The sequence below is a fragment of the Rhinolophus sinicus genome, chromosome 16 (assembly GCF_057876585.1).
Source record: "Rhinolophus sinicus isolate RSI-liver-muscle chromosome 16, RSI-T2T, whole genome shotgun sequence".
In the NCBI taxonomy this organism is placed as follows: domain Eukaryota; kingdom Metazoa; phylum Chordata; class Mammalia; order Chiroptera; family Rhinolophidae; genus Rhinolophus; species Rhinolophus sinicus.
In genome coordinates this window covers 34677449-34704935 of record NC_142516.1, presented here as the reverse complement: position 1 = coordinate 34704935, position 27487 = coordinate 34677449, and the positions used below count along the sequence as shown (strand labels likewise).

Here is a 27487-nt window from a genome sequence, read left to right as displayed (position 1 = left end):
AGCCCTGCTTCAAAGGCCTCTGTCAGAATTACTTCACTTCCCTTTTCTCCCCCCACCAGCTTCTCTCTTCCTATCCTGAAAGGGTGTCCAGTGAACCAGCTGGGGTTGCCACCCGGGATCTTTAGAACCACAATTCTTAGCCTGTCTTTTATTCAAGCAGCAATTTGTAACAACTTGAGTTTTACATCTGTTATGTCTCATCCTCTATAGGGCGACAAGGGAGGTGGTGCCACTATCCTCATTTTAAATGGCTGAGCAAATGGAGTAATTGAGAGGTCAAGTATCTTGTTCAAGGTCACTAAGGCTCAGACTTGGCATTTGACTTGACTATGCTGCTTTTCAAAATAATGGTCATAACAATAAAAATAATGGTGGCAATATGTAGTAGGTACCCAATGAAAGGAAGCCATTATCATTACACAAATTAGATAAATGTATAACTGGCATGTTGGCACCTCTTTCTCCCTGCTACTGGGTCAGAAATGCTATCATTAAACAGACTTGCTTTGCATTTTAATGGGTAAAAGCAGATTCCCGAGGAAGCAGTGTATCCTTCAGGCACTATTAATTCTTGAGTGATGGAGAGCCGAAAGCTGAGGACGGGAGACAAGATAGGAGCCTGAGTTAACAGAGAAGAGGTGAAATGAAATGGGCATAGGCTGCCTACTGGGTAGTGTCCACAGATGGATTTCCTCCGTTTAACTTTGCATAGGGCCCCAGTGGCAGAGATGGCGACTGTTCATTGAATAGTTCACACACCCTCTCTGCATTTTCCAGTCTCCCTTGCAATTAGATTGGGTCATGTGACTTGTTGTAGTCAGTCGAAGTGGGGATATTGTGTATCTCTCCCTGGCCAAGAGGCCATTTATTTCCTCCATCCCTTCTGTTCTTTACCTTGACAATCTTGGAGACCATGTGTCCCAGAGGACTACAAGGTGAAGGATGGCCACCAAAAAAAAAGAAGTGGACGTGCTGAACCTGAAATTTTATGTTTTGATCCACAATGTCAAATTGCCTTTTACAAAAATTACACATCATATATTCCCAGAAACAACGCTGGAAAGGTCCTGTTTTCTGCATCCTGTCCATAGGGGGAGGTCACAAAGGATTGTTAATCATTTTTCATTTGTGTCATGTTACATATGAACACTATCAGCATTCCCTGGCCTAGCCTGCTGGATGATGTGAAACTCATCCAGCTGATGGCAGAGATCATCCAAGCCAGTCCAAACCGGAACTGCTCAGCTGACACAGAGAATTGGGAGGAATTATAAATGTTTGATGTTTTAATCACTAAGTTTTGAGGTGGCTAGTTACACAACAAATACAAACTGATACACTAACTATACATACAACTTCTTTACAAATTGTATTAATGACAATAACCCCCTATTGGTTTCGTGACTATAGCTTCCCGAAGTACATAACCTGCCAGAGAGAGTAACTCAGAACCTAGAAGAAACCACATATAATTCAATGTCCTCTGCAATAAACTACCTATGACATTTATTTCCTGGAAGTTTTCCAAAGGGAATGCCACTGAGATAGGTTCTCTCCCATTGAGAAGTATTTGCTTTAGGCGATCCAAAGGATCAGACATTCCATTCTGATTCTAATTTATCAAAAGACAGAATAAAACAGTATTCCCCAATAAAAGTCCTGTTCCCCTTCCCCAATAAAATCTTTAAAAAAAAAAAAAAAAGACAGAATAAAAAATATTCACTTTCATTCATTGGAAAACTGAGGTGTGCTCAGGTGGAGAGGGAATTCCTTGGCTCTCCTAATCTTTCCCAGTTATTTCTTCACCCCAAAGGCACACTTTAATTTCACCTCTAGGTTGACAAATATCCGTCATTGGTCCTTTTTATCATTTAATGTTTTCTTTGCTGTGGCCTGAGGATTCTGTCCGCAGGAATATCAGGCCCATCATTTACTTAGCCCAGCCTTTTGTCTGGAAAAACATGGAGGAGAGGATGTGGGTGGCATCCTAACTCATCTCTTTAAGGTTGGTCCTGAATGCACCCAACAGCCCTCTGATTGGAGGGTTGACAAAATGCCTTTTGGTAAAATTATAGAGTAGTAAACATTAAGGGACTTTTGGGTCTGCAGAATCCAGTCGACCAAACTTCTTAATCTTTGCTCAGACTTCTTAGTAACAGAGCTTGGGCTAAAATACTTAAAGCTATTTCCCCTACTCTCTGCATATCAACTACTTAATATGGACGTGCTGGCAGTTGCTAATGCTCAGCTGGCCCCTCTTCTCACGCTGAGCTCTCACACCAGGTGAACTCATTTATTCCCAGACACATAAATATTGTTTTATGCCTGTGATGTCCAAATTGTATTTGTAAACTCCAGACTCATGTATCTCACTGTCTACTCACTGTCTCTCCCTGGACGTCTTACAGATATATCTAAATTAACATGTCCAAAACAAAACTTTTAGTCACCGAAGTGGTCTAGCCCTCTCTATCCCATGTCACTGCCCTCACCCAGGCCACTATTGTCACTTATGCAAACTATCCCAATAGTTCCCATAAACTACTCTAACAGTTCCTGAATTGTTTTTTTTTTTTTCTTTTTCTTTCCCTCCCTCCAACCTATTCTCTGCACAGCATCCAGAAAAATCTTCTAATTATGTAAACCAGATCATATCATGATTACTGGTTATGACCCCTTCCCATTGCACATGGAGTAAAATTCAAAATCCTCACTGTGGCCAGAAATCCTCATGATCCAGCCCCTACTTATCTCTAACTGCACTTCATCTCACTCTCACCCTTGGTCTCTCTGGTTTGGACACACTGGCCTTCTCTTACTTTCTCAAATGTGCTAAATTTGCCCTGCCCCAGGTCTCTGGCTATGCTATCTTCTGCTTGGGACTCTTCCCCTCCTCACACTCTAGACTCAGCTCAAACACAACATCCTCTGAGGGGCCTTTTCTGACGATTTACTGTTTTCTAAGTCAGCCCTGTTTTTCTTTTTATAGCACTTATTGTAACTTATAATTCTTTTATGACTATGTCCTTTTGCGCAAGCTCATTTATTGTCACTACTCTGTAAACACACAAAGAGAAACACCAAATCTGCCTTGCTTACTGTAGTGTATTTGTTCAATGAAAATCTGAAATCATCGTGCATCCTGACCAGGGGCTTATTATTAGAGAGTGGATTCTCGTACCTTTTCAGCCAGAGAGGTTTTTCTTCTCGGACTAGGTCTTTATAGAAAAAAATTCTTTTTCTTTTTGCTTAGAATTCTGTTTCCCTATTGATATAAATACAGGAATCTGAGGGCTAGTTTGGCAGGAGCTGTGCTATTGGCTTATTTACTTTGCTTTGGGAAACATGCAGATGTTTAGTAAACTGCAAACGCCCAGAGAGGCCTATTCATGTGTCTTTTAAAAATCGTCATCCATTCTTTCTGACCTCCTTCTATGTTTATTGCTTTGGATAACCCTAATTCAAGAAGATAAGTTAGAATCATTATTGCCAACACTCTGAGCCTCCTGGTCTTTAATGAATGATCCCAACACTTTACTCTCGTAGACGTAACCCATATAAATAAATCAGAATGGAACACTGCTGCAGGAGAAAGCAGGATTTGAAGAGCCCACTGGGAAAAGTCCATTTGCTGGTCAGCAATACATAACTTAGATTTGTCTGTAACATGGAAGGTGATATCATGGTGGCAACAGGGTCTGCAGAAAAGTCTGACCCTTCACAGCCCTGGTCATCTGCTTGGATAAATTCCGACCTGGTGATGCTTCCTTTATTATGCAAACCGGAGGTGCCAAAAAAAACATATACACATGACTTTTATTCATCTTTTGTTATTGGTATACAGTGAGTATTACAATTTTAATACAGTTATTTCCTTTCTTAAAATGTGTGTACATTTTTTTGGCACCCTCTGTATATACATATCAGATTGGTCCTTCTGTAGGTGATGTGAACCAGAGAGGCCTAAATTCATGAGTTGTTCAAATGAACATTATTTTTTAAAAAAACACAAACAAATCCCTGAGTTGCTAAAAGCAGAGACCTCCGGTGTACTCCTGAATATAGGGGCACACAGCAGGAGCATTCCTTGAGGAGTTTCCTCGGTGTGTAAATATTTGTGAAGCTGAAAGGAAGGGAAGAATTGGAGAGTACAGTGTCTATAAAGAAGATGACCAGGTACATAACTGTGAATAAACCCTTCCAAGAGAGGGCTTGTCCACCCCAACTTCACCATCTAAGACTTTCTTGAACTTTTCACATTTGCAGGATACACACCGTATCGGTTTCATCTGTGCCAGACAGTGAAGCCCCACAAGCCTGTGTCTGTAACCTTCTCTGTTATGAAGAACTGGACCTACAGTCATGTACCAACAGACACTTATTAAATACACTTGATTGACACACCTTAAAAAGTAGGAAAAATCTTTCTGAAAGCCTAAATAAGTATTTTCTTAGCTCAGAAAATAGATGACTTAAATCTGGCCCTGTCTACTGCCTTGTACAAGAAACTCAACCCCATTTTCCATGTTTTAATGCGAAAGGTAGTTTCAAACACGAGTTGCCACTGGCAGAAGAAAGCAAGCAATTGCCCGCACAACCCGACTTCACCTTCGCCTTTGCTGATGTTGGCCCAGGTTCAGCGTCAACACCGATGCCACACACCTGCAGCCCAGGCTCCTGCACCACTCTGAGTTCCCAGGCAGCCCTGGGCTGGAAGCACCAAGCACAAACACTGTGTTTCCCAGCAAGCCTCCCCACCCTACCCCCAGGCCAGGCCTTTCTCTTCCTCCACTTTGTCCCCCAGCTGGGAACCTCTGGAGGATGGCCCACATGCTCCCACAACAGGGAGCAGGGGTCTGGGAGGCAGAGGACTTGGTCCCTGGTTTGCATCTGTGTCCCAGAGGAGGAGGATTTAGAGAGCTCGGTTTTGAGAGTATGTGGAGCTGGTGATCAGCGAAGTCTTTAAGCTGGTGAGTCGACTTAGCTAGTTAGCCTGGATAAATGCCATCCTGGGTTTCCTTTTGTTCACTTAAGGAAAATACTGTCAGCGTGCAGGATGGGCCCCCAGCGGGAGAGCTGACTCTGTGGAGACAATTTATTAGCAGATGCTTGGCTGAACCTCAGCTGTTCTCTCCAGTGACATCAGTGTGACAGGAAGATATTTGTTCAGGTGATGGGCTTGAGTGCGCCTCCGGCCAGACCCCCCATCCCCAGGGACCACCCTTCCAGCACTGAAAGGCAACTGGCTTAATCCTGTATCCTCTCAACTCGAAGAATCTGACGAACTTCTCTCAGTTGCACTTTGAGGCTTTGTTGGCTAGAGTGACCTCCCTCAGAGATGCCAGAGGCCAGGTACAAGCCACACGGGCTGGGCCGCAAACCTGCGGTGGAAGGTCCCCAGCATCGGTGGGTCTTCTTGCCTTTGTCCACGTGGTCGGTCACCCTGCTGTGTGGTTTGCTCATGGCCCTGTGGTGGTATCAGGTTAGAGCAACTAGAGGGCTAGCACCCACATGCATTTTCAACGGAGTTTTTTAAACTAACTCATAGGATTGTTTAGCCTCGATAAGGCCTCTCAAGGGTTCAGGGATTTTTGATGTTTTAAATTTCCAATTTTTCAAGTTCTCAGTATTTTTAAAAAGGAAGAAATACCAAATAGGACTTTAAAAAAATCTTGTGCTATATTCTAAATGTTTAATATACTTGGTATATTTTCAGAATTATATGGTATCCCTAGTTAGAAATGACAACCAGACAGAATTGGAGATGTCTTAAATGTGAAGATTGGGTCAAACAGTTACTCTACTCTCAGCCTCTCCCTGTCAGACCTCACTCATCCCTTCCGTAGGCTGTGGCTCCTGGTCTAGACTCTCTATAGCCCTTTGGTATCACCAAATTAAGAGGTACCCTGGTGTCCTAGAAAAGATCAGAGGTCTCTTAGCCAGTAGTTTGAGCTTTATTGTTAGAAGTTGATGATTTCCCTGGTAAGTTTTTAACCAGTGGTGACTGCCATTTCCTCTATTGTGTTTTTGAAATTTATATTTGCTATGGGAGTCAGGATGCCAAAGGCAGCCTCATGTTGGGTGTTCTATTACCCGTATCCTGCTACCCTCCACTTCAGGTTTTCTCAAGACCACGGGGAAAGAAAAAATGTCTTCTTTATGGGGATTACTCCTCATGAGAGCAATGTGTTCACTACTGTGTTGGTTTTGACATTTCCTTACAGAGAGTGATTCTAAAAAGGATGATGGGACTCAACACAATTCCATCCACTCTCCTCTAGACCCTTGTGGTTAGGCAGGTCATGTGACTAGTTCTGACCAGTGAGCTGTAGACAAAAGTGGTTTGTGTCATTTCTAGGCTACATTGTACTAAAGTTGAAACATGACCCTTCTCAGCTGTGTCTTTCCTTCCTGTAAGGTCTAGAGATGTGAGCCTGGTTCCTATAGAATAATAATAATAAAAAAAACCCCTCCCTGCCATATACCTGAACGTATAGCAGAATAAGAAAAAAAAACTTTTGGTGTGCAAAGCCATTGAGATTTCAGAGCTCATTTGTTACCACTGCATAGCTTAACCTATCCTGATTGATACAACAGGTATTCTAAATTTTATTTAAACAGTTGAATCTTAAAATATTTAAAATACTCATATATGCATATTATTTTATGTATGAAAAATATATGATTAAAATGTTTGGATTCATAAAATTGTGTGCAACAAACAAAACGAACCACAAATTAGCATTTGTTTTTGTTGCTTTTTTGTTTTTGCATATATTTAGCACATGATGCAAAGATTGTTACCCAAGATGAGCAGTGGGATTAGGAGTCTGTCAATCAAATTTTCTCTGCATTGAATGGAGCCAGATACAGCCTATGGTCATAGGACGTTCAGTGGAGTAAGGAAGGCCCGGAATAGGAATCAGGCAATTTAGACACCACAGGATATTCTGGATCTTTCTTTGCATTGAGGCTTAATTCATCCTTCAGGATCCTTCTTCACTGATTCAATCCCACACTGGGCTGTCCCCTTCTGAACTGGTACGGCAGTGGTTATCCCTGCTTCACCTTAGTTAGAGTCTATCTCTTGTTTCTCATCCATTCATTCCACAAAGACTGGCTGAGCCTAGGATTGGCTCCCATATTAAATGATGGGAATGCAGAGATGTAAGCCAGCCCTTAGAGACCTCACAGTTTAGTGAGAAGTTCCCTTACAGTCTACTCAGCGTTTCATAGTTGTTATATTTGCTCCCTCCTTGTGGGGAAAAATGATGCCTTTCATTCCTCATTTATCTTCCACTTGCCCTGGCATCATGCTGGCAGTGTAGAGGCTGTTTCATAGATAGTTCACGTATGAGTCTGCTGGGCACACTCCTCAGTCAGTGCATCTCTATTGATGTTCATTAAAATCCATTCTCAAAGTGAAAAGTCCTGGTCTTAGTTCAGATCCATTTACCTGTCCTCGATTACTACAGTCTGCTTTGGGTTGCTTCGTGTTATGTAATTCTGGCAAAGTCGTCCTCGTTTTCCATCCCTAAAACTTACTCAAGGATAGCAGGTCTTGCATTTGATAGCAAGCAACTGTGTAGACTTGTACATTTGACACAGTAAAGGCTGTGAGGTGGAAAAACATCCAACAGAAATCATAGGATCTGCTCATGAAAATGTTCTGTTAAAGTGTCATTAACATGAAATGCAGCATTTCATGGGAAGACCATCTCAAGCACCCCCCTTTTCTCCATCACTGACATTCAACTTGAAATGTACTCTTTCCATATACAAGTCAAAGCAAGACTTTTCCAAGTGTCAGCATCACAAGCTCAAGCTAGTTCTTGGCAGTGAACTGGATTTCCTTTTGCCTCTGGCAGAGTATTAGTAACCAAAGCAGAGCTAGGTGAGCAGAGCCACACCGATGGACTGGGGCCTCTCCAGATGCGAAAGACCATCTCGGTCCCAGCCTGCCCAATCTCCTACAGACATTTGCCCCTGGTCCCTAGGGGTTCCGTGTGCGCAGTTAAGGATGGCATAGCTGTATCCTTTCATTTTTTAGCTTTTGTAGGGCAAAGACCCAGCTTGTTCTCTCTGCGCAGAGAACAGCAATGGGCAAATAACCAGTGTTTGTCAGCAAGCTATATCTACAAGATGCAAAAGAGAGAGCCCAGGCAGAGGAGAGCAGCTCACAAACTGATCATGCCAAGTCCTGTCAAATAATCCCTTGCAAACTCGATGGTAATCAATGCCCCCAAGCACATCAGATGTGCCACTGAAAACCTCTCGCACCTTTGGCTGAATGTGGCTTGAGAATAGCATTTGGTGAGAAGACCTTATTTCCAGGCAATCCAGACTGCTGAATACAAAAGTGACTCTTTTGACATTGATAAATAATGTGACACGTGATTCCCCCCTTAGAAATTGTGCAAATCCTTAATTATGAGGGCACTTTCTCAGGGGCACATTAGAATATTGTGCTAAATTGAGTTATTTTCACCTTTGCCAAGGCTTTTATAACACTGCACAGTAAGCTGCCCTTAGAAGTTTTTGCTTTTGTTTGAAAATCATCAGTTCAACTTGCACTGATGTTTCCAGGAATTAAAAGGGAAAAAAAGTTCAGAAAAAATTACGTAGCGTAAGACTCCTAAAATAGGGGCTTCCCCCCTTTGGGGGAACAGGTCACAAGATTGCAATTCGAAACAATCCCACAATTAATTCTTGAGCTATGCAGTCCAATTAGAACAAATGCTTCCTTTCTGGTTTAATTAGAGATGAGTATGTGCCTGTGATCTTATTTGTATAAAATAAGTGCTCATTGAACAAGGTTTGGATCAGGTTCAGCTTGTTAGAAATGCCATGAAAAGGGAGCTTTCTCTCACTGTCTCTGGCCCTTTTAACCCCTTACATGCCCAGAATGAACTTCTTCAATTTGAAGAACATAAAGAGTATCTTTGTGGAAACCTGGTGAACTTAAAAGAGGGCATGCATTTGTGGGAACCGGTGGTAAACAAACCCATCCTCTCACCTTTTTTGCACACTTAGCATCTTCCCATCCTGTCTCCAGGCCACTGTAGATGTGAAATCAAGTTGCACATCTGATGAAGGCCACGCTATTACAGAAAGAGCAGACATCTGTGTGATGTGTATTCCTTCGGGGCTCACTGCTCAGAGTGTGAACTGTGGGGCAGCAGCAGCAGCATGCCCTGGGAGCTCATTAGAATGCAGTCTCAGGCCCCCACCCCAGACTTAGGAGGATCTGCATTTTATCAAGATTCCCCGGTGATTTGTGTGCACATTACAATTGGAGGAGCACTAGTCGAAAAGTAGCAAATGATGGGGTTTTTATTTTTGAAAAAGAAGCGCCCTTGGGATCCCCAATGATACTACTTCACTTGAAGAGAAGCCAGCCCCTGGCCACCTCTCTGCAGTGGGAGGATTGCCACTTTGACCCCCCAGACTCTCCCAAAGACTCAAATGTGTCGCATCCTGCCTCCTCTTCTAGTAAGCTCCGAGACTGAAAGGACCCAGCCCCCTGGCATCTGTGCTGAGGGCCTCTTACCTCCCCTTTCAGCTCGGTGCTGAGCCCCTGCTTCACGTTGGAGCCCTGCTGGCTCTCTGGCTGCAGGAAGAAAGGATTCCTGCCCTCGAGGGCTCTCGCTCTGATGGACTGATTGAAGCTGGACATAGACGGATGAGTGGGAAAAGTCATGGGACCCCCAGGCCTCAGGTGCCACCAGTAACAGACTGATCATGAATCCAATATTGGAAAGGTCACACGTCTGGGAGGGGGGAGGCTCTGTCCTCATGGAAAGCTCCAGTATGTAGCATCCTGACATGTGCTGAGACAACTTTCAAGGCTGTCAGTGTGTTAAAGCGGACTTGACAAGCATGTCAAGTACCACCTTGATTTATTATTCTGCTCAGCAAGAGTTTGTCCAATTTTTTTCTCATTTATTTTGTCAGAAAGCAAAACTTGGGTCTCACAAAATGTCAGCATCAAGAAAGTCACAAACAGGCCTGAGGATCCCTACGTTCTGTTGTTTAGTCCTGGAACTTTCTTCAGAGAGCCTGGTGGGGAGAAGATACTAACATGTTCCTACTTCACCACATGGTGACTGCAAGAGGGGTGAGCAGGTAGTAGCAGATTTAAAATTTCTGTCCTCCCATCCCCGACACTGAGACTGATGTCATTGCTAATTTACCAGGCCAGCTGGGTAAAGCACCATCAGTGGGCCTCACAGCTGGCCCTGGTCTGACCTGGTACCCTGCTTACTGCCACTGCCCTGGGGATGGATCCAGCCCTGCAGCCCTCACAACATTGTCTGGATACCAGGGCAGGACCTCAGGTGTCTCTGCACAGCCTCAGCTCTCCCCTAACTCACAGCTCCAGCATGTTATACGACCTGGGTAGTGCCTAGCAACTGTGGCCCATCTCCCCGGAGAGCTTGGCCAGGGGAGCTTCCTGTGCTCCCTGTTCCAAAGGACCTGCCCTGTAGCCCCGAGTACCTTGTTCACTTCTGACAAACAACTTTGCTATGGCAACACATTGAGATAATTTGAAGTTTACCAGTTTTACAGTTTTATTTGTATTTATTTGTAAAGCACATTTAGTTAGGTAGTTGTAGAGCTGTAAGACTAAGGAGTTCGTACCTAGTAATTTTGCATATTGTAATAAAAAATAACAAGTTAAAAAAAAAGTATAGCATAGGCACAAGAGTAGAGAACCAGATCAGTGGAAAGATCAGAGGCACTGAAGAGAACGTTCAGAAATAAAGACATGTGAACTAAATGTGGGATTTTTTTTTTTCTGGGATGGTTAAGGGAGTCTTCCTGAGAAATATGGCTCTTGTCTTGCACCTTAAAAGGAAGTGGGGCCGGGAAGGAAGGTTATTCCAGGGCTGGAGCAGCGTTAGCAAAAGCCTGGACGCCTAATGGGACAGGGCTGGGTCCCTGTGGCTCTATTTAATGGTGAGAGTAAGGTGGGGGAAGAGGAGGAAGGTGAAGCATCATGTTTCTCCTGGTGTTTTTAGCAGGAGAAAAAAAAATACCAACAATTTAGGGATATGTTCTAAGAGGATTGAACAAATTCATGTCAGAGACAAAACTGTAAAATTTACCTTCACAAGGGGGAAGGTAGATTCAAATTCACAAGGGGGAGAACTGCATCCCTGTAAAGCCCAAAGAACAAGATAACACGAGAAGTGACTCCTTGTATTCAAAATGCAGCAGCTTGTCGGATCATGAGGGCTCTGTTCTCAGCCAGTTTGCTCACATTCCTGGCAGACAACTTGCATTGGCATCCATGTAATCCTTGCCAGAATGGGAAGCCCCCAAGCTAGGTAGAAGACAAAATATTTTCATCATTTGACATGATAAAGCATGTGGCTCTTGAGTAAGAAGAACTGGCACAACCTTGGGCATGTTCTGTCTTATCCCATCCACTCCATCCCTAGTGGGAAACAAGTATCCACTGGCCAAAACATCAGAGAGGGTCTCCTGGTGGTCTGGGAGGGACAGAAGCCATGCCCTTTCTGTACAAACTATATGTGGCCTTGACTTTGCACTGATATGAATTCTGCCACCTGTTCAGTACAGGTTTTTTGTTGTTGTTTTTTCTTTTCTTTTTTTTTTTTTGCAGGTGTGTATACTTTCTCATTGATCCCCTTAGAAATACCCAAATGGGACTTCTAGTGGTGTGTACTAAGACCAAAAATGCTTGCAGATGTATGGTTGAAAACATTTGTTTCACAGGACTGACACTATAAATAAGATGTGGATCAGCAAGAAGGCAATAGTTTGTATGGGTGGCCTTGTCTTCATGGCAGAGAAATTTCCCAGAAGCGCGCACTGGGGCTGACTCGATCCAATGAAGCTGCCAAGTCATCGCCGCGAAATGGTGCACAGCTGCCTTGATGCCAAGTCCTTTCCCTCAGTGTTCAAACCACATCTGCGATCATCTCTAGAAACTTCCATAAGAGCCTGGGGGCTCTTATTCATTGGGTGGGCGCCATGCATGTGAAATTCAGTCTCCCCTATGGATGGATGGTAGAGGAAGCCTCTCTCTCTCTCTCTGTGTGTGTGTGTGTGTGTGTGTATGTAGAAAGTCCCAACCAGTGGGCATTGTGCTCCTATTAGTGGTGGATGCAGGAGGCCATGGCTGCATCACAAGTGAGTGCTATGGGAGTTCTCACTTGTCCCCCAAAGAGAGGAAGGAAGATTCTTGCCTGCTCTTGGGAAAGACTGAAAACTTGGAGCAGGGGATTTACCTGGTGGGTGGCCAGGAGCACAGTGGAACCAGCGGTGGGCGGGGAGCAGTAGAAGCTGCTGGGGAAGAAGGAAGGGTAAGATCCATATATTATAGCCTATCTCCTGCTTGTAGCCAATGTGGGCCAACTGGAGGCCAAGGTGAGCAGGGGAGTGGGGCAGAGAAGGCAGGAAGCCAAAGTGATTATTCAGTTCAGTAGCCAATCAGCTGGCCAGAGAAAATAAAACAAGCAGGAAAACAGCACTTCTCCATGACAGAATGCTACTGGAGCACAGCAGTTTAAAAATCTTTCTCTCGAAGCAATAAAACGTTCACATAGTTGGGAAGAAACCATGGACCTCCTTTGCTGTGCTCCCTAAACTTTGTTTTGCACCCCCATTTGGAAGTAAATGAAGGCACTGTGTGGGGTTCTCTGCCATCCATGATCTCAGTCAAGCCTCACAATCTTAGGTCCTTTAACAAAAGGGAAATTGAGGTTCAGAAGGTGAAGTGATTTGTTCAAGATCATAGTGTAGGATCACAAACCCAGGTCTTTGGTGACACACCAGGACAATAACAGAAGGTCCCAGCCCTGGTCTTCGTGGGAGATACTGTTAATGACAAAGGGGGTTTCCCTCCTCTTGTGGCACCAACACTGAGTATTACTCTGTCCGGGAACTGTAATAGGTGCTAAAATACACGATCTACTTTGCTCCTCACAATCCTACGCGTTAGATATCATTACCCCATTTTCTGTAGCAATCTGAGGAAAGTCTTCCAAGGGCACACAGCAAGGTCATCACCCAGCCAGAATCCAAGCACAAACCTATCTGGTCCCAAAAGCCATGCTCTGTCCTCTGCACTACACTGCTTCCCTAAAGCAGAGAAGGCCCCGCTGACTCCCTGCCTCTGCGTCCCATTGGCAGGGGCTCTGCCCAGGAGAGGAGGTGTACCCATGCAAAATGCCCATTACTCATGGGCCTCCCAGGCCTCCCAGTTATGAAGCCCTTAGAGCTTCCCCTTGGCCTGGTGACATCATTGCATAATGAAGGTGACTGTGATGCCCAACTGCATGCACAAAACAAAGGTCCCTTGTTTGAATTTATCATCCAGACTCTCCTTGTGCAAAACTGAGCCTCCGCTGGTAATTAAGGAAGATGGCTTAACCTGGCTGAATGAGAGCAGGGCTCGGGGCAAGGTGGCAGAAGAGGAGACCCAATGTCAGCTCTTAATTTGACATGGTAATGAAGGCACCTGGAAAAGATAATAAGGGCTTACCCTGGAAAGAGGAAAGCTCAACACTAATCAGAAGCCTTCCTTTAACATAGTTTTCTTGCCAAGTTGCTAAATAGATTTTTTTGGTCTCCTTTCATTTCTCAGCTGATCCTTCAATGGAGCTATGACTGAGGGGTCCCAGGCCCTGAGGTTGATCACTGTCTACTCAGCACATTATGCTAAGACACATTGCGTGGATTCTACTGCACAAACTACAAAGGTTCAAACCCAGCTTTGCCACGTTCTAGCTGTGCGATTTTGGACAAGTTACTTAAACTCCCCGTTTCTCAGTTACTACATCCAAGTGACAATAATGATACTAGTACCTACTTTATGCTGGTGTAAGGATTAAAGTGAATTAATACAGTATATGTTAAGTGCTGTGGACAGTACCTAGTGCACAAGCACTGTGTGTTTGTTATCGTTACCTTGACAACTTTCTTATTTTTATGCACCTGTATAATATCTTGCATAGAGCAGGTTTTCAATAAATGTCCCTTCTCTCTGAGCAACTTCCAATGTTTTCAGCACAAAAACAAAATGGTAATTATGTGACGTGATGGAGGTGTTAGCTAATGCTATGGTGGTGATCATTTTGCAATATATAAATGCATCAAAGCAACACTTGCTAGACCTTAAACTTTCACAAGTTGTATGTCAATTACATCTCAATAAACCTGGAAAAAATAATAACAAATGTTCCTTCATTACATTTTCTCTGTTCCTGTCTCCTCTCTCTTTGCCCCTGTCTCTCCGCAAACAGTGACTCTATGTCTAGTGTCATACACAAGCTAAAGCGAGATGTGGTGGAAGACTCATTAGCCTGAGATCCAAATTAATTAATAAGGAAGATGACAGTAGTTACAGTGTTTCTGTGTTCACTCCTTCCCAAGGTTGAGAGGCTCCCTTTCACATTCTCAGCATTTACATTTATTTTTTCTATAACATTTTTTAATTCTTTTGAGTTTCAGCTATCTGTTCGTGAATTTTTCAGTTTAGTGTGAATTCTGAAATCTTTTAAAAGCCATTGTTTTTAATTCACCAGAATTCTAACAATTTGAGAATTATTTGACTAGCTTCAATAGCACTAATGTTAGTTACAAATTTTTTATAGTCATAAGACTTCATGTTGGATGATACAATTTTAATAGCTTTTGGAGATACCTGCAAAATTAATTTGTCTGATTTTTAATTCTCTTCACAATAGCAGTTTTAAGAATTGTTAAGAAGCATTATGGGATTTTTACTTCTTATGGCTATATTTACTGTTCATAAAAGTATATTTTAATGTTTCCATATAAGGTCAATACCCCATTCATCGTAAGTATAAATCTCTGAGGGAGGATCTGATATTGCATGGCCATTAAAATGTTAACATTTGGCTACTGTCAGAAAACAAATTTGAGAAAAGTCCTTGGTGAAAGAATGAGGGAAAGAAAACAAATTGGAAACAATAAAGGTGATATGCAAAAAAGATATTTAAACATCTACAAAGAGGAAGAAGGATCTCCTCACAGGTAAAAGTGAAAGGCTGATTCACACATAAATGCATCCAAAAGACGTGTATATTTATATTTATTATGTTCATGAATATATTTATAAGATTATAGGTGAATTTAGAATATTAAGTATATTGGTCATTTGGTGACGTGATCCTTAGAAGAATTCACTCCATCTCGTCTCTATTCTGTGGTGAAAGAATTTGCTTCTTGCCTGTCTGTTACTTGAGAGTATCTTAAGCAGAAACAGAGTGAATGACTAATTGTTGGAGAGATGTAGTGGGGCCTCCATAATAAATTAATAGGAAGGAAGGCTAGAGGATTATTTCTAGTAAGTACCTATATTGAAGTAAAAGATATGTACAGTGGAGTGTAAGTCATGAACATACACCAAAAGATAACTTTGTTCCCCCTCCCAGGTGCTACGCAACCTCCCCCAAAGTAACCACTGTCCTGACTTCTGTCACCACAGATCAGTTCTGCCTTTAGCTGTATATTTTGAACTTTCTAGAAATAGAATCATACATAGGAACTCTGTAGTGTAGGCTGCTTTTGCTCAGCATAATGTTTGTGAGAGATGTTCATGTTGTGTGTAGTTATAGTTCTTTTGTTCTCACTGTATAATGTTCGTCAGTAGGAACACCCTGCAATTTATTTTTTTTAATTAAAGTTTATTGGGGTGACAATTGTTAGTAAAATTACATAGATTTCAGGTGTACAATTCTGTAATACATCATCTATATATCACATTGTGTGTTCACCACCATAGTCAGTTCTCCTTCCATCACCATATATTTGATCCCGTTTACCCTCATCTACCACCCCCTCCTCCCTTCCCCTCTGGTAACCACTAAACTATTGTCTGTGTCTATGAGTTTCTGTTTCTTTATTTGCTTGTCTTACTCTTTTGTTGCTTTCAGTTTTATATCCCATATATCAGTGAAATCATACGGTTCTTGACTTTTTCTGTCTGATTTATTTTGCTTAGCATTTTACTCTCAAGATCCATCCATGTTGTCACAAATGGCACTATTTCATCTTATGGCAGAATAGTATTCCATTGTGTGTATATATCACAACTTCTTTATCCAATCATCTATCAAAGGACACTTTGGTTGTTTCCATGTCTTGGCTGCTATAAATAAAGCCATCCATTCTGTTTTATTGTCGATGAACATTTGGATGTTTTTCAATTTAGGGCTATTACAAAGAGAGTTGCTATGTACATTCTAGTACATGTATTTTGGTGAAGATTATATATATATGTATATATATATATATATATATATATATATATATATACATATATATATATATATATTCTAAAAGATTTTGAAGATTTCTGCAAAGTTTTAATTGACTGACTTTAATTTGACTTCATACTAACTTGTTGACCATACCTAGGAGTGGATTGGCTGGGTTATAATGTATGCATACTTTCAGCTCCAGTGGATGTTGCCAGTTGTCTAGAATGGTTGTATCAGTTTACATTCCCACCAGCAGTGTATGAGTCCCACTTCCTCTACATCATTGCCAACTGTTGGTATTATCGTGTACCAAGCACATTTCATATGCTTGTTTACCATTTTGACATTCTCTTTTTCTGATGTGCTTATTCAATTCATTAGCACATTTTAAAACTGGATTACCTGTTTTTCCTATTGATTTGTAGGAGTTATATATTCTGGATACAAGTTATTTTGGTGGTACATGTATTGCAAGCATATTTTCCCACTCTGTGGCTTACCTTCTACCTTTCTTAACAGTATATTCTGATAAACATATGTTGTTGATGTAGACCAATTTGTCAATCTCTTCCTTAATGGTCAGTACCTATTGTGTCCCAAGGCTAGACGATTTTTAATGTCCCTCCAATGCCAAAATTCTGTGATTCAGTGACTCTCCGGTAGCTTTTCCACGTGTTCCTTTCACTCAGACTCTATCAGTTGTGCTCTTCCTGTTTGCAGGAGCAAAGAGCCACACTCAGGTTGCACCATCATAAGTTGGTGATGCTCTGGGATAAGTGGGTACTGAAGAAGATAGCAAACAGACCCCGCCATCACACATCCTGGTGGCCGGGAACTTGGAACAGTGTCCAGGAACTAGAACTTAATTCCAGGTACAGCACGGCTCTTGTCACCAGATGACTGGAGCCTCCGTCCCTGCAGCAGTGTCCTAACACATGTCATCATGTGACTCGGCCGTTCTCTCTGTTTCTCTTGCTCACACCACACTATTGTCTCAGTACCTTTCTTCTCTCTCTGCCTCGTGGCTTCTTCTTACTGTCTTCGCTCTGTGAATCTCTCTTTTAAAATGTAGTGTATTCATTGAAAGTTGGCGATACAGTAAGGCCAGCAGGTCAGGAGACGACTGCCATTGAAAAGAGAGTTTGTTAGTCACAGATTCCAAGAGAAGGTTGCGAACCAGGCCACAGGAGGCCCCAGGAGAAGAACTAGGGTCAGTCATGAGGTGGAGGGAGAGGGAAGAACTGTGGGCAAGACCCTTTATTGTGGTTTCCATGAGAAGGGAGAGGATGAGGCGGGAAATACAAGGCCCTGCGGTGGTGGGACAGGCAGATAGTGGCCCAGAGAGCAAGAGATCCATAAAGAAGGTGGATGGGGTGTGGGTTTGTATTTGAAAAGTGTGCTTATGGACAAATTGTTTTCTGTCTCTAGGAACTGGCTAACCCAGGGATGGGTGGTTCTTCCCAAATCAGCAAGGCCCCAGGTGTCAAAGCATCAGAATGTAGAAAATAAAAGGCATGGTTACTACAATCTCTTGCCTCCCTCTCCTCCTGAGAACTGTCAGTGCCTTAATATAACTTCATTCGAGAGACTCCCCGTAGGAGGCGGACCTGTCCAGCAAAGCCTGTGTACTTCTGAGCTGAGCTCCCTAATACCTAGCCCCCACCCCCTACCCCATAGCTGGCTGGCCATGCTGGGGATCTGTACCTCACCAGCACCTGCCAGCAGGGACCAGAGCGTTGCCTCATGTGGTCAGTTCCCTTCAGAGGGGACAAGGTGAGCTTTCACCTGCCTCACCCCGAGCCTTTCCATCTTCCCTCCTCAGCCCCCAGACATATCTGTTTCCACCTCAAATTTCTAGAGTATTTTTTTTTCTATTCTTCTTTTATGGAACTTTTTACTTTCTGCAATTTAATATATGTTGTTTGTGTATCGGCCTTTCTCCCCATTAAAAACATGCATGCATCTGGAAGCCAGGATTTATTTAACTTTACTCTTTCCTTTTCTGCGTCCAGCACAATGCTTGGAGCACCAGTGTTCAATTAATACTTGTTGAATAATAGAAACCTAGTATCTTATGTTAGGTCCCCACAAAAGCTGGCCCCAAAACAAGAATACACAAGTAAGTTGTTGACTTGGGTAATAATTCTGGAAGTGCCGGTGGGGGGTGGGAAAGGGGAAAGGGAAGATTGGAGAACTGCTGGTACAGTAAGCGTTAGTGAGCTGTTTACCCCTGGCGGCAATTGGGGCTCAATCCTGCCGGTACTCTGTGTGGGACACAGCTGAGAGTTGTCCCATCTGGGTTATTTATCCACATATCACTGGGTGTGGGCTTCCCCTGGGCCAGTTAACTTGCTCACACATAGTAGAACATGTTTATGTGGCCAGAGCAGACCCTGCACAGGTTCCTGGGTAGCTATGCTAAGAAACCAAGCCATTGCCCGGTGAGTGCCAATGAGTTATGGGTGGTGCACCAAGGCATCTGCCATCCCTAAATTGTAAAAACAAAGTTAAATAGTCACACATCCTAAAATTAGGTACCTGACACTATTGGTCAAGAGACAGAGAATAAAGGGACAGTTTTAAGGAAGTTTCCTCATGAGGAGTGGCCATCTGACATTGGTGGTAGGTGGCTGATGGGCCTTCTGCCTTTTCCCACTCTATGCCTGGCTCCCACAGCTGGGAACAGCTGGGCTGCCTCCCAGCTAAAATATCCAGAAAACCATGGCACGGCCAAGGCAGGCCTTGTGTGAAGCAGGGCCTGACAGCTGTCATGATTTCACGTGAGCCCCCCCTTACTCCAAGTAGCAGGATTACTCTGAGGTGCCGCTTTCCTATTTTTCCCCTTCCCTCAAAGAGAGGCCACTTCTGCCCTTTGTGGAGCATGTGATGACCATTTCCTCCCTTGGCAACATCTGATTCCTGGCTACAGGCTAGGTCAACCTTTCCTTATTTTGTTGGGAGTTCTCCCACTGCACAGAGGAGGGGCCTCTCAGAGCCTCTGTCCACACTGCCTGGAAGTGGAGAATGGCAGACCCGCAGGTAAATGGAACCACAGTGAGCAGGAACCAAGCTAAGTTGGACCCTTCCTCCCACTTCCCGCCCAAACCCAGCTTAGGAAACCCATGTTAGAAAAGCAGCTGAGAATGGGGTGGGAATGCAGTGGAAAGTGGAAACTGTGACTCGAAACCCTCTGGAGTTTGGCTTGAATGCAAATGTCATCACTTTGCTCAACACACATAAGCATCTCAGCAAAGTTCCCTGCTTCAGACTTCCTTGAATTTGGCAATTTATATTTTATGTTTCTGAACACTCTTCTGGAATAATCTGTCAATTAACATATACCAGATTCCCTTTCTTTTTTTCTGTTAGCAAAACCCTACAAAAATGTTTCCCGAACCCATCAGTTCCCCCGAGTTTTCTAGTAATCACAAGCAGGCCTTCCCATGTGTTGGCCGACCGTGGTGTTCCGTAACATTCCAGCGGCACCGCAAGTGTGAGGCCTCCCCAAGGACAAAGTTGTCCGTCATGCTCTGGCCGCGATCCTAGACTGGGAGGGCCAGGTACAGCTGTCAAGTCCACAAGGGCTGGTTTTTTTTGTTTTTTTTTTTCAAATAGAACAAATTGATTCTTGATTATGTTTTACATACAGTAATATGGTTATAAGAAAAAAAGAGAACAAACAGAAAAGGTACTGCAGAGTGGAAACTGGGATGATGTGGCAAGAACACTGGCTTAGGAGCTCATCCCAAAACACTCATAAATAGCACTGTGACCTGGGACAAGTCCCTCAACATTGCTAACGTCAGTTTCCCCCTCATCTATAACATCGGACCACATTCCAGCTCTTAGGAACACACAGATTTTCAAAATACACAGATATGGATATCCTCAGACACTTTGGATAAGGAAAACAGTGCCTTATGTGATAAACAGATACTTGTTAGTGGACCAAAACCTAAGTGGTGCACATAAAGGGACGGCACAGGGAAGATATAGCATTGGTTGGTGATGTCATCTCTCAAATTTAATAATTTTCATGAAGTGTTTTATGGAGTGTATGAGCAATACGTTGAAGCAGAATATGCTGTTCTTTTGAATCAACATTTAAAGGTTTTTCTCCCATGCGTTTCAGGTGTCAGAATAACAGCTTCAATTGTTTTACGAGCCTCTACCCCTTGTGCATCAGCATCACTAATTCACAAACCAGCCCACAGAGTGGCATTCTTCTGCCTCTACTACTGGTGAAGAAATTGAGCTGCGGAGAGGTTAAAGACCTTGCCCAAGGTCACACAGCTGGTAAGTAGCAGTGCTGGGATCTGAAACCAGAGCCTGTTTCTGTCCATTCATCACCAGCACCATCCTGGTGATGCTGAGTGAGATGCTCTGAAAACAATGCCTTTACTCTCAAATTTACTGGGCTTCTGTCCAATGTGCTTGATACCGTAGAATGGACTTTTGGAAATACTGAGGCATGACTGAGAAGCTATCTTTGTCTTCAGGAGGACTCTAGGGGCACAGGCTGTATGAATCATCGGCGAGCTTATTCCCAACAAGAAGGCAGTCTCTAGCTTGTTGGGGCTCTGGGACACCTGTTAGAGATAACACGGGACAGCTTGTCTGGACATCTGTGTTTGCATCTTCCCCAAAGGGGTCATTTTCTCAGGGACTCTTTCACTCTAAGGTTTAAGTTTCATCCAATCATATAAACTGATTTTCCTTTTGTCTTTTGCATTTGGCTGTCCAAGATTCCAAGAACAGGTTTTGCAATGTCACCAGATCAGTAAAGTGTTTCTCACTAAGCTCAAGTTTTCATGGTTTCATCTAAAGCTAGAAACAGAATTAAGCAATTCTGAAATGACCATCAGACACCAAATTCTATTCTCAGCCCCTTGTGTGGCAAGGAAGGAATGATGCAGTTTGCCAAGTCCATCCCACACGGCCAGCCTGAAAATGGGTCCCAATTCAGTCTTTTCCTTGTTTTAATTTGTTTATTTGTGATGGGGACTTGCTGCTTCTAGGAGGGTCCTATTTAAAAAAAAAAAAATCTCAGACGACATCAAAAAGTTCTGACAAAACAACATCTTGATGGTTTAAGTGTAAATATGTCAGAGACATATGGTTTCTATTATTCCTGAAATAACACATGGGCTTAAAAATCAACGGGAAAACTATTTGGTAAAACACATTGAGAACTTGGCTAAATGTTTTTTAAAGACCAGTTCTGAAGCCTGAAGGGAAAATCGCCCCAATGAGGAAAAACCCAGGAAGCTCCACACCACCCCCTACTTGTTTGTTTCTTTTCTTGATCAGGATGCCATTTATGCTGCCACCAGAGAGAGCACTGAGTTATCTGCCATCACAGGAAGTTTATTTGGCAAGTTATGGTTTGGTGGACCAGTCCGGGTCCTGATCCTGTCCCTAGTGTTAGTTTCAGGCAAGTCAATACATCTGAAAAATTGAAAAATAATATAATCTCATAGGATTGTTATGAGCATTTGGTCTGTGACATGTCAACTGTCTGGCACATAGTAGATGCTTAAAAAGAGGCAGCTTTTAAAATGATTATTGTTCACTTGAAAAGCAGTGATGGGAGACTGGATAATGGATTCCACGATGGAAATTGTTTCTAGAGTATGAGTAATCCATGGGATCCTATGAGGTCCTCTACTTATCTCCCCAACCAGAGGAACAACTGGTGGGGGAATAGGGTAACTACCAAATGCTACTAAACAGAAAGAAACAAGAACAAGCCTCGAACTGGGAGGTCAGAATAAAATCAGTCTCCAAGGCACTTAATCCTCAAAGCGCACTTTTAAATGGCTTTTAAATCTAAGGATATTCATTTTCACCTGATAAGATTGGATTATAATTGTCAATAAATAAATTTTTAACTGCTTTATTAACTCATGGCTGACCTACAAAAAACTGTTTGTAAAGTGTATAAATTTATAGGGTTTATATAACTGTGAAACGATCACCAAAATCACTATAGTGAACATACCCCATCACTCCTCAAAGTTTTCTCCTGCCCCGTTGTGATTCCCTGCAGCTCTTTCCTTCACCCCACATCCCCAGGCAGCCACTGAAATGCTTTCTGTCACTGCAGATGTTTGTCTTTTCTAGAATTTCATATGAGTAGAATAATAAAATATTTACTTCCTTAATCTAACTTCTGTTACTCCACATTATATGTTGAGACTCATTCTGCCATTGCGTGTATCAGTAACTCATTTCTTTTTATTGCTGAATAGTATGCTATCATATAGATATACCCTAATTTGCTTATCCATTCGCTGTCAATGGCCATTGGCATTGTTTGCAGTTTGTTTGTTTGTTTACTATTACAAATAGGCTGTTACTATTACAAATGCTATGAATATTTGTGTATAAATATTTGTGTTTTCTTTTCTCATGATAAGTACCAAAGAGTGGAAAGGCTGGATATTTTGTTAGGTATATGTTAAATTTTTAAACTGCCAAACTATTTTCTAAAGTGGTTGTACCACTTTGCATTTCTAGCTGCTGCAACACATTAGAGTTCCAGTTGCTCCCCATCCTCGCCCACATTTGGTCTGGTAAGTCTAACTAATTTTATGCATTTTAATAAGTATATTTTGGTATCTTACTGATTTTATTTTGTGTTTTCCTAGTGACTGTGGGGTTGGCCATCTTTTTGTGTACTTACTTATAATTGCTATGTCTTTTTTGGTGACGTATGTGCTCAAAACTTTTGCTCATTTAAAAATAAAAACCTTGGGTTCTTTATTTTTTTAAGGTTTTAAAAAATATTTTTTCAGTTACTGTTTCCTTATTATTGAGCTTTCAGCATTCTTTTTATATTCTGGGTACAATTCTTTAATCAGATCTATTATTTGCAAATATTTCCTTTCAGTCTGTGTTTGTCTTTTTATTCTGTAAATAATGTCTTTCAGAAAGCCAAAGCTCTTAGTTTTTGATGTAGCTTAATATATCAATTCTTTTCTTTTATGGATTGTGCTTTTGGTGTTGTGTCTAAGTAATCTTTGCCTAATCCAAAGACACAAAGATTATGTCCTATGTTTCATTCTACAAGTTTTATAGTTTTAAGTTTTATATTTAGTTCCATAAAATATTTTCTGTTAATTTTTATATATGGTATAAGATTTGTGTCAAAGTTTTTTATTTGGCATGTGGCTGTCTAACTGCCCCAGCGTCATTTGTTTTAAAAGACTATTCTTTCTCAACTGAATTGCCTTGGTATTTGTGTCAAAATCAGTTGATAATATATGTGTGGGTCTATTTCTGAACTTATTTTGTTCCATTAATGTATTTGTCTATTTTGATACCAATACTACATTGTCTTGATTACTATGGCTTGATGTTGGATTGTGTCAAATGATTTTCCTATATTGATTGAGGTAATTGCATGGTTAATTGATTTTCTAATGTCAAACCAATCTTGCATTTCTATCATGATGTATTATCCTTGTTTATATATTGTTGGATTTAATTTGCTAAAATTTGCTAAGAATACTTGTGTCTGTATTCATGAGGGATGTTGATCTATAGTTTTCTTGTAATGTCTTTGTTGGGTTTTGGTATCATTACAATACTGACCTCATAGAATAAGTTGTGAAGTATTATTTTCAATTTTCTGGAATAATTTGTCTTAACTTGGCATTATTTCTTTTTTAAATGTTTGGTGAAGTTTGCTAGTGAAGCCTTATGAACCTTGAATTTTATCTGTTGGGAGGTTTTTAACTACAAATTTCTTTAATAGATATATGGCCTTCAGGTTATCTATTTCATCTTGAATGAGCTTTGGTAATTGTCTTCAAGGAATTTTTCCTCTTCATATAAGTTCTTGAATTTCTAAGCATAAAATTGTTTCTGTATCTAAAGAATTTGTAATGATATCACCTCCCTCGTTCCTAATATTAGTAATTTGTGTCTTTTCTCACTTTTTTTCTGATCAAGTTGACTAGAGGTTTATCAATTTTATTGATTTTCTCAAAGAACCAGGATTTGGTTTCATTGATTTTCTCAATTGTTTTTCTGTTTTCTACTTCATCAGTTTGTACTTTGTCTTTCATTATTTCTTTTCTTCTGCTTACTTATTTTGGTTTAACTTGCTCTTCTTCTCTAGACTTAAGATGGAAACTCAGGTTATTTATTTGAGAACTTTCTTCATTTCGAACCCATTTTAGTACTGTGCATTTCCCTCTCTGTATGTACTGATTAAGTTGCATCCTACAATGTTGACATGTTGTATCTTCATTTTCAGTCAATTCAAAATATTATTTTCCTTTCAATTTTGGTCTTGATCCTTGAGTTATTTCCAAATTTGGATTAAAATGTAAAGACAAATGACAGCTGAAGGAATGGAATTGCAGGAAAGGAAATGCTATTCTTTATTGGGTCCTTGTTGGACTTCAAACACACTGCTAAATGCTTTTACAACATTGATTCACTACCACAAAAACTCCATTTCTAAGATATGGAAAACTGACACTAAAGAGATTTATTAATGAGCTTAGGTTACACAGTAGGTGCCAGATTTGGAACTGGACTCCTTGTCTGCCAGTCTCCAAAACTCACATTATTTTATCTCCTTCCCACATTTGGGTAAGTACCAAATCAGAAGACTGGGAGAGCATGCAAATCAAATATTCTTACCTCATAATTTTCCCTGGAGTGAACTTTGACACTGATCTTAGGTAAAGTATGGTGACATCTATAGTCTGCCCTTTTTACGGATTCACAAAGCTCAAAGCCGAAGCAGAGAGAAATAACTATTCATTTAGAGTTCTTGTCAGCCACTGTGGAAGAATAGAGCAAAACCCTCACTCTCATCCACTGACCTGTAGAGAACTGGTAGAGAACAGTGACCCACATCTGGAGATACATATTGTTTGATGGTGCTGATAGTAGGGCTGAAGAACAGATGTTGGAAGACAGACTGTATTTCTTTTCATTAAGGCTCTGACATTTCTACTGTCTTTCTATCAAGAAATAGGTCAAATCTTTCCAGTCTCTCTCTTTTTTGGGAATTGCTGATCTAGATATTCTTAGATATAAATGTTATTTCAATCTGGGGTAAAATTAAAATGCTATATTGAATTAACTCAGACAGAGTAGAGGTGTGGAAGAGTTTATCAGGCTGACATCACACATCTGGTGCTCAGGTATCCCTCATGGAGAAACGAGAGCATCTGCAATGGAAAGAACAAGGGAAAAGGGACTGTCATTGAATAGCATACACCAAAGAGTCTGTCAAAGAACCTCAAATAACTGGGAACTTCCCACAGCGTGCTGTCTTTGCCTGACTTGGCGAATGTCTGAGTTGACGAACTGTCGGTACTCCTCAGATCAGCGTTCTGTGACTGCCTTTTTGTTGTTTTCTTGTTGTGTTTGCCCTTGTAACTTTCAGTTCCGATTAAGAAGGGGGAGAGAGGAGATTGCATACTGCCAGCTTAGCCCTATAAATATTTGTTCAGTGTTTATGACAGATGCTTTCCTGTTATGAAGGAATCTGACCTTCATTAAAAATCTGGAACTTTTTTAATGTGATGCCAAAACATCGGAAACAACAGCTGGGATTGCCGGTGACTTTCATTTATTTAAAGACGCAAATTCTTACTTGAACAAACCAGTAATTATCACAACTATTATTATTTGTTGGGAACGTGGTCAGAGGGTAGGAAATAACCACAGTTCCTTTTTCTTTGCCCTAATCACCATCCTACTCCAGCATTCTGCAAGATGGGCCATTTAATAGTCTCACTTCATAAACCAACAATGTGCTTTTCCTTACATCCAGTGAAGCGTTCTTCTTCCGGATGTTTGGAACACCAATTAAACCACATACAAATAACCTTAAATATCAAGCTGATGTTATTTCTTATAGTCACTGTTCATCACTAATATGGTATAAATGTGTGCAATACATGAAAAACTGCAGAAAGGTATCATGAAAAAGTATAATAGAAATTTTAGAGTTTTCTAACTGGCCACACTCTCTCCCTCAGTGAACAGTGAAGCCACTTTGATTTCTTCTAGGTGCATTAACTTCTGTTAGCCTGAGGCACATGGGCTTAGATTTACCCACTTAGTTGACATGTGGCCTCTTCAGAATTGTTGGGATTGTAGTCACCATGACTTCTGTTTGGGGAAAAAAACAAAAAACAAAAAAACACACATGATATCGATGTTGTTTGGGGTTCTCAGAACCTAGAATGCGCAAATTGTAGAAACCATGTGCATAGGATCACAATAGATGTTACTTCCCTGTAGACTCAGGAGAAGAGATCCAGAAGTGACCAAGGACTCGCCCAGGTAGCATTCGTCGTCCTATTTCCCACAGGTCAGGTCTGGAGCTCAGGGTCTCAATTCCATACCTGATGTTATCAGCATCCTGAGAAGGCACCCAGTTTGTAGAGGCGGATTCATAAGAACAATGGGCATGAGAATGAATTATCGTATCACAATGCCAATTTATTATTTTACATTAAGAAAAAGAAGGCATATAACTGGAAGCACTCAAATTCCTAATAATCAGAGTACTCTTTGGTTGACAATCAAGGGAAGAAAAAGGACTACCAAGGGTGAATAAGGGTCGTCTCTGCAGCATTGGTTTAGAAACTTGTAATTCAGCCTTCCCTTCCTTTGTGCAATGGTTGGACTAGCATTGTTGAGTTTCCCCCAGGGGACTCCTCATTTTCTGTATCCCCGGAGGAGATGCGCTTCTTGATTGCCTTATTCTTTCTTCAGGACATTAATGTTTCATTCAGATTACAGTTCAATCCTGCCAGGCTTGGGAGTCATTCTCTCAAGGGACTGTGAGCATCCCTGCTGTGATCCAGTGTGTGTTGATGTGACAGTTTTAATTCCAAGGGATGATAGTATAGGCTCACTTCCAATTCCTTGGAAATTGGGGGCTTATTAAAACCCCTAACACTTGCAAAGAATGTAGTCCTGCAACCTCTTAATGGCAATTAACATAACCAATTTAAGAGAGATGTTTTACACTCTTTACCTACACATATCTGCACGTTACTTCTTCAATAAAATAAACAATTAACTAATATTTAATGTTGGTGCAAGTTCTGAAGAGTCTTACAAATGAGAGTGCCCAAAGGAAAGGCCTATAGAAACTCTCACACATCTGCTCAAGGGATCATACACTATGGTCATTGCAACAGAGTTTGTTACAACAAAGATTGTGAACAACCTAAATATCCACCAAAAGGAGA

The 27487-nt window shown here is 41.5% G+C and overlaps 1 long non-coding RNA gene across 4 annotated transcripts in view; it reads left to right on the top strand.

The window, feature by feature from the left end:
- The window catches only part of LOC141571141 (uncharacterized), a 466720-nt gene that overhangs the window by 253977 nt on the left and 185256 nt on the right, over nt 1-27487 (top strand). For all 4 annotated transcript variants that reach the window (XR_016019338.1, XR_016019339.1, XR_016019337.1 and 1 more), the window contains 2 exons: nt 20389-20552; nt 22776-22831. This is a non-coding gene — a long non-coding RNA (uncharacterized LOC141571141). The remainder of the gene's footprint in view (nt 1-20388; nt 20553-22775; nt 22832-27487) is intronic.